At 37.4% G+C, this 7,300-nt stretch overlaps 1 long non-coding RNA gene across 1 annotated transcript; it reads right to left on the reverse strand.

Moving 5' to 3' along the window:
- Positions 1–6,196: 6,196 nt before the first annotated feature.
- On the reverse strand, positions 6,197–6,702 carry LOC123871681. The gene is made up of 2 exons (XR_006797322.1): positions 6,667–6,702; positions 6,197–6,307 (listed from the first exon to the last, which is right to left on the reverse strand). It is a non-coding gene; the product is annotated as an uncharacterized LOC123871681 (long non-coding RNA).
- Positions 6,703–7,300: the final 598 nt, after the last annotated feature.

Consider the following 7,300-nt stretch of genomic DNA (forward strand, 5'->3'; position numbering starts at 1 on the left):
TGAGTACGAAGATTTCCTTCATAAAGTAAGTAGACAAAGAATAAGGCCGGATTTTTTCATTGCCTAAGGGATTTCAGGATTTATTAATTTTTGGTGATTCAAGAACTTCTTTAATTAAAACTTTGTCCTAAAGTGCGCAATACAACTGGAGCGCGATACGACAATGTGTACCCCGTATGTTAATTGCATATTGTCGCAACGAGCGCAAACAATGGCAGGTAAGAAGCTAGGACAGCTAATCTTATGAACGTCTGCCTGAATTGGTCACGTGCAAGCGACTCTCCCCCTTATGTTATAGGAATAAAGTCTAGATCCCATTAGTATGTTTCGTAGATTAAATTATGTTATAATGGAATCTTAGCAAGATTGCGTTTAGGCATTTAGATAGTTTCTTAGTAATTAAATTTTTGTAGAGGAAAGGAAAGCAGTCTCACGTCTGTCTCTTAATCTAAAAATCTTCACAAAGTAAAAGAAATGAAAATTAAAAAAAAAAACACGCCATACCTGCTTATTGAATATTTAAAAAAAAAATTGTAGCTATAATGTCACTCGGGATGATGCAAGGATTCTGACGATACCCAATACATCAAAATCTATTCAGGCATTTCGAAGATATGGTGGAATAAAGAAACTCACATACCTACATTTGTGCTTATAGTGCGCGACAGGTCGAGATGGCAATCGGAGTATGAGGCGGGGGGCGCCCCACATACCCGCACGTCTCCCGCGCTATCCCACACCAGATAGCGCGGGAGCTGTGCGTGTGTGTGCGAAGTGTCCCCACCCCGATTGCCATCTCGACCTGTCGCGTACATGACTCTTGAAAACATCACAAATCAAATTCAAATTCAAATTCAATGATTTATTCAATAAAATGTAGGTACAATATGTTGAATTAATGTCTGATGAGCCTTATACATTTTACCACTATAACTGGTGTTTGAATATTACCTTAAATTAAATTAAATACAAATAAAAGTCAAGATTAAAATATTAAGTAAAGAAAGACATACTCAGGTATTTAGGTAGGTAGTTGGTTGTGTTAAAAGTCCTTTAGTGAAATTCATGTCTAGAGATCGGTGTGAGTGATCCGTGTGATCCGATGTAAGTATATAAATAATTCTAGTTATAATTAATTATACTGGTTAACTACCGTTTTAATAATCATTACGATTTAAGAGATAAACTGCCCAATAAACGAGTAGGTACATTATTCATTTTGTTAATTTGTGTTGAAATATGTACGTCGCGTATTTTGAAACTCGGCATCGGGTGAACCCTTGTTGTGAATATCAACTATTTTGTACGAAACGAAAATGAATAAACCAGAGTGAGGCTCAAGTTAAACTTTTTTTTAACGTTAACTGTTAATGTTAAAAGGGGTCTCTCCGTCACTCGCTTCATACAAACGTAGTTCCAATTTCATTTGAATATTAAGCAACCAAAGTCCATGAAATTTTGCAGACATATTCTAGAAACTCAACCGCAGAACCGATTTTAATGAAAGGTACAGAGTTAGAGTTAGCTTACATCCCGGGGACGGATATTATGCTATTTTTTATTCCGGAAAATCAAAGACGGAATTCTACGGGATTCTTAAGGGTCTATCCGTTGGTCCCGGAAATCGATTTCGGCAACTTTTTACCCCGGAAAAGCAGAGAGACCCCGCGTGATTTTTAAAAAACCTAAACCCACGCGGACGGAGTCGCGGGCATCATCTGGTTTTGTATAAATTACACGAGGAAATATCGCACATTCAGCAATAAGCCTTCATCGACGAATTAAATGAGGATATTTAAATAAATTACCTCATAATGAGCCCGGATAATATTCGACAATTTGTTGCAATGAATTTTTAATACAATTTGCGATAAACTTCGTGTTAAAATCGTTAACGTCTGCGTTTATTAAATTATTTTTATTATAGTCTTGTCTGGTGGGAAGCTTTGGCCGTGGCTAGTTACCACCCAACCGGCAAAGCCATGCCGCCAATCGGTTTTGCTACGATACCGTGTAGAAACCAAAGGGTTGGTTGGTTTAATAAAAACTGCCATTCCCTTCCAGGTAAGCCAGCTTCCTTCTTAGACTGCATCGTCACTTACCACCAGGTGAGATCAATCAAGGGCTAAGTTGTATCTTGAACAAGTGTAAAATAAAAATTTATAACACCCCTGACAAGTGACGGTTACAGTAACTCGAAAAACTGATAACTTTCAAACGGCTGAACCGATTTTCTTGGATTATTGCTAAGAACACTCTCGATCAAGCCACCTTTCAAACAAAAAAACTAAATTTAAAGGTCTCGGCACACATATGGGATCGGAAAGGGATCGTAACCGTAACGCCTTTCGCCGCGCTGTCAACCAGGCGTCGACCTACCGTATGCACGTAACGAAAGCGTATCAGCAGCGCCTGTACGTCAACTCGGCTACGGCTAGGCGACACCGCGCTTACGCCTCGCCGCCCGCTGGTGGAGATGTGGAGATGTGAGCTCGGGTACGGAGAGACGTAAGCGCGGGGACGATGAGCCGTAAGCGCGGGAATTGCAAGTTCGGAGCCTGTTCCGAGGCGAGGCGATTACGTTACGATTCCGATTAGTGTGCGTTGCAGTAGGGAGTTTAATACAAATCATTCTGAACGGCTCGAGGCGATACGGTGACGATCCCTTTCCGATCCCATATGTGTGCCGAGACCTTAAGTCCGCAAGTTTGATTTGTGCAAAAAGCGGGTGACGATTGACATTGAGTGTGGACACCGATATTTGTTAGAACATGTTACTATGGAGCACCCTTTCCAATGGGACGTATATATTGCAGCTGCCCAACGATTAAGCATTCCTGCGCGATGTCATTTAGGAATCAATAGGAAGACATAAATTTTTGGAAACCAATAAAAAGAACTATAAAATGTTCAACTGCCATACCTCGTCGAAGTTAGCGCGCTCCAACTATATTTAGGTACCTACTTAGTATTTTTATTTTATATCAGTTAATATCGATATCGTATCGTTAATGGCTTATCCTCAAATGGTTCGTTCGTGAATAAAACAAATGAAAATTTTTTGGATTTTTCTTTCACGGTTTACTGCGATACTGCTTGGAAAAGAAATATTTCATACACTCAAAATAATATGATGTTCTTAATAATTATTTATGTACCGAACCCTAAAAAGCGAAGACCGACCCGTACCTGACCGGTTTTTTTCTCGTCCAGTTGTCGTGAGATGCCCCATGTAGAGTCTATGTTCTGAAACCAACTAAAAAGAATTTATTATTTGATGTTCAAAGCTTCTATGAAGCCTTTATACCAGAGCTCGTCTCTCACTTAACTATTTTTAATTGAATTTTAGAGTATCTGTGAAAACTCGGTTTTAATTAAAAATATCTATCTTTTATCATACGCCTGTTAGCTGAGATTTTAATTAAAGAACTTTCCCACACTATAATTGGAGTTCAGTAGTTTCTACTCATACAAACCAAAAGTTTTGTAGAATGACTATGATCTGCCTACACTGATCGCAATCCATTGGCGAGGAAGCGTTTAAATATACCAGCAAAATAAAAATAATACTTATAACACATGAAATCACTACCCATCTATACTAATCTATACTAATAAATAAAATTGGAGTGTCTGTCTGTAATTTCGAAATAACTACCTCATATTAAGCTCATATGGTTATTTGAACGATACCAACACCGAATCACACGTTTTTAAAATTTTTGTCTGTCTGTCTGTCTGTTTGAAAAGGCTAATCTTCTGAACGGCTGAACCGATTTTGACGGGATTTTCACAGACAAGTAGAGAATTTATCAGGGAGTAACATAGGCTACTTTTTTAACCGACTTTCAAAAAGGGAGTTGTGTTTTTCTACCTATGTACACCGAAATCTCCGAGATTTCTGAACCGATTTGCGTCATTTCTTTTTTAATCGATAGAGGAACTTTGCGACATTGTTTCATAAAAAATTTGGAGTCCAACTCCTCAATCAGGGGACCAACCTGCTGCAGGGGATCTGACCAATCCACGCGGGCGGAGCTGCGGGCATCAGCTAGTGTTATATAAATCCAAAAGTGTTTGTTGATTTGTGCTTCAATCACCCAGCAACCACAACATAAGAAGGCTGAAGTGGCTATTTTGTTGATTAATTCTTATTTATTCTATTTATTCTGGTAGATACAAGAACAGGACTAAACAAAGAATATACCTAGTTACTCTGTACCTATAACACTTGGAAATATCTATCTAGACATGCAAAATATTAGACATAGATTTATAGAGAAAAAATATCGAACAAGTTTTTTAATTCAGTAAAATGTGTCATTATTTTTGGTCGTTATAATTTTCTCTGATTAAAAATATGGAATATTAGTCAACGTGTTTTTTCCTTCTGTAAAATGTACGAGTGCCTACCCCATTATTATAACTGTGGATAAGCAAAATAAAGCTATTTTTACCTATTTTATTTTAATCGATTTAATTGATCGATATAGTCAATAAGATCATCTATAACCACCAAATAATATATAGATAGTTACTACACTATATATAGTACATTTCGTTGGCGTGAAACAGCTATTGAATTTCCCGGGTGCTGTACAAAAGGAGTTCTTTGACTGCACCGGAGTGGCTACATCATCGCAGGTTATATAGGCGAAGCCTGAAATATACAGGGTGAAGTTTTCAAACTTTATTGCCAGGTATAAATTTTATTTCACGGATAAATTCTTGCTAGAGAAGTACTTGTTCAGAAATATGTTATCACTTTTTCCGTTAAGCTTATAGTCAAGTTTTGGTATTAAGGGAATTCGTAACTCGTCATTGTCATCATCATTAACAGATAGACGTCCAATGTTGGACAAAGTCAAATCTCTTGACTATGATTTGTTATTATTTTATCTCATCTCCGTCAGAAATCGTTCAATGTGTGTGAGATGTTGTTTTGGATTGCACTCAAATTATTTCCCTATTGTACCAATAAATAATAATAATCAGTTATTTTGATGTGCGATGGATCGATACTAATATTATAAATAAGAAAGTGTGTTTGCCTGTCTGTCTGTTCTGTTTTTACGCGTCAACCGCGACATTCAGTATTGAGACACCTTACATTCTATAGCCGACAAAAAATACCATTCATCCTGGGGCAAAAATTTATCTACGTACAGGATTTTTCAAAACCTTAATCGAGGCAGATACAATCTAGTATACTTAAATATTACTTTAATTTTTATAAAATACTAGCTGACGCCCGCGACTTCGTCCGCGTGGATTTAGATTTATTGAAATCCCGTGGGAACCCTTTGATTTTCCGGGATAAAAGTAGCCTATGTCCTATGTGGATGTGTAAGCCAGGATATTATCTATCTCAATTCCTTATTTCAGCCAAATCTGTCTAGTAGTTTTTGCGTGAAGGAGTAACAAACATACGCACACACACACATACTTTACACACACCGTAACAATTTAGTTCCGTCACTTATTTTTTCTGTTATAATATGATTTAGCACGGGAATCATTCTACGTCAGATTGAAAGAACTATAGTTCACTTTCAGTACAAGAGATTTGGCTTTTCTACACATCCCCCTGTATGCGAGCTAGGCTGAGCTGTTTGTCGTTCATTCGGAGTGAACAAACGTTTGCTTTTGTAGAGCTGATCCGACCGAATCTAACACGTATCCGTCCTGTTTGCTCTGCATCAGCCAAATTTGTTCCAAAAAGGGTTACGGGTACATCTCGCTAATGAAATTAGTCTAAAATATTTTTATACTTCGTGTTCTATGTACTTATCAGCTTAGTGCGAAATTCTGTTCCTATTTTTGCAAGTTTGTTGCTACATAAAGTACTCTGTAACTAAATATCGAAAATTGACAGCTGAAATCAGTATCACACTTCACACTAAAATTATAAAGGAGAAAGTTTGTATATATGTGTGTGTATGTTTGTTACTCCTTCACGCAAAAACTACTGGACGGATTGGGCTGAAATTTAGAATGGAGATAGATTATACCCTGGATTAGCACATAGGATACTTTTTATCCCGGAAAATCAAAGAGTTCCCACGGCAATTTTAAAAAACCTACATCCACGCGAATGAAGTCGCGGGCATCAGCTAGTAATACATTATAATCATCATCATCAATCATTATAATCATATAATACATTGTATAATACATAAATGACTATAATACAGAAATGTGTGTTTGTTTGTTTGTTGTTCTGTCCTTTAAACACGCCGCAACTGAGCAACGGATTGGCGTGACTTTTTTGCATGGATATAATTAAAGAACTGGAATGTGACATGGGCTACTTTTATCCCACTTAAAAATTAAAGACTCACGGAATTTAAAAAATCTGATCTGGCTGGAGTCATGAAAATCATCTAAATATTTGGTACAAGCTGATGCCCGCAACTTCGTTCGCCTGGATGTAGGATTTTAAAAATCCCGTAGGAACTAATGTATAAAGAGTAGCCTATGTGCTAATCCATGGTATAATCTATCTCCATTCTTTTCAGCCCAATCCGTCCAGTAGTTTTTGCGTGAAGGAGTAACAAACACATACACACACACACATACACACAATCTTTCGCCTTTATAATATTAGTGTGAAGTGTGATTAGTGTGATAGGGTCAGCGTGCATCCCGGAGGCGGATAAAGGTTACCTACTTTTAATCCCGGAAAATCAAAGAATTCTCACGGGATTTCTATGAACAAATAAAACGTTTATTTTCAGTCACCTTGTCACATTACAAACATAGGTAGTGGTTCATCGTAAATAATTTGCGTGCTTATTAGTGTATTTTTTTTTAAATGTTGCAAGATCAAGAACTGGCTATCCTAGCTAGAATTTTAGATCTGTGTTAAGAATAACCAGAAAAAGAATCTTTTACGTGGATGAAGTCGCGGGAATCATCAATTCCTAACTATTATTACGCCGTGCCTGGTTTGGGTACGTTATAACGACATAGCGAACCGCGCAATGAAAACGGCAATGCCGAACCACAAGTGACGTATAAATTCTGATTATATAGCTCTACATAATTAAAACAGTGGCGAACCTCGTTTAGCTACCCTCCAGGTGGGGGAGGGGGGTAGTGGCACATTGAAGTTCACGGGTGTGTTTAAGTGTATGATATAAATGAGATGTTAAATTTCGGAGTATTAAAAACACTTAAATGTGACTCACATTTGACTATTAATTGTAATAATAAATCTAATGTAAGAATAGAACCCGGCTGAGTTTGTTGTGGGCTTCTCAGACCAGGGCGCATTTGGAACCCTCGTAGATTTCGTTTT

The sequence above is a fragment of the Maniola jurtina genome, chromosome 14 (assembly GCF_905333055.1).
Source record: "Maniola jurtina chromosome 14, ilManJurt1.1, whole genome shotgun sequence".
NCBI classification, from domain to species: Eukaryota; Metazoa; Arthropoda; class Insecta; order Lepidoptera; family Nymphalidae; genus Maniola; species Maniola jurtina.